This window comes from Octopus bimaculoides, chromosome 10, assembly GCF_001194135.2.
Source record: "Octopus bimaculoides isolate UCB-OBI-ISO-001 chromosome 10, ASM119413v2, whole genome shotgun sequence".
Classification (NCBI taxonomy): domain Eukaryota; kingdom Metazoa; phylum Mollusca; class Cephalopoda; order Octopoda; family Octopodidae; genus Octopus; species Octopus bimaculoides.
This window is the reverse complement of record NC_068990.1, coordinates 21539711-21540415: the sequence shown is the minus strand read 5'-3', so window position 1 is coordinate 21540415 and position 705 is coordinate 21539711.

Below are 705 nucleotides of genomic sequence, written 5' to 3'. Positions count from 1 at the left end.
CACACACACACACACACACACACACACACACACACACACACACACACACACACACACACACACACACTCAGTTGGGTGTGTCTGTAAGACTAACACCTTATTTTGAAATTGAGAGTTGTACTAATCTACGAATTGTGCGTCAGAGCAAAGCACCAAATATCTCTCCTTGTCAGTCTAGAGCCAGGTCCTCATACAGAATAGAAGCTAGTGTTTTAAAATACACAACTTTCGATTTGTTGCAAAGCATGCAAGAATTATTTTCAAACAACGGATAGACATTCCCTAGCTTGAGATCCCAGATGATCCTGCTTTATAGTAAGAAACACATGAAGACAACCGTATGAAAATCTATTCATTAAATAGCAACATCTGATAAGAGTTGTACTAACATTGACAACATAGATGAATGCGCTTTAGTATAGTCACAGCCAACGATGAAAATGCATTTCGATATTTTTTTAAAATGCAAGTCATTAAAAAATATACAAAGGTATTTATTCAGGCACTGTGCACTTTAAGTTCAAAATTAGCCAAGGTGAGTGTTGCCATTCGTCTTTTCGCGGCTGTTAAAATAGTACAGATGTGTATTTAAGAGATGAGGAATTATGTACATTATTTACATTTGACGGATATTTGTCCTCATCTTGTTTGTTGTTAACACAACGTTTCAGCTGATATACCCTCCAGCCTTCATCAGGTGTCTTG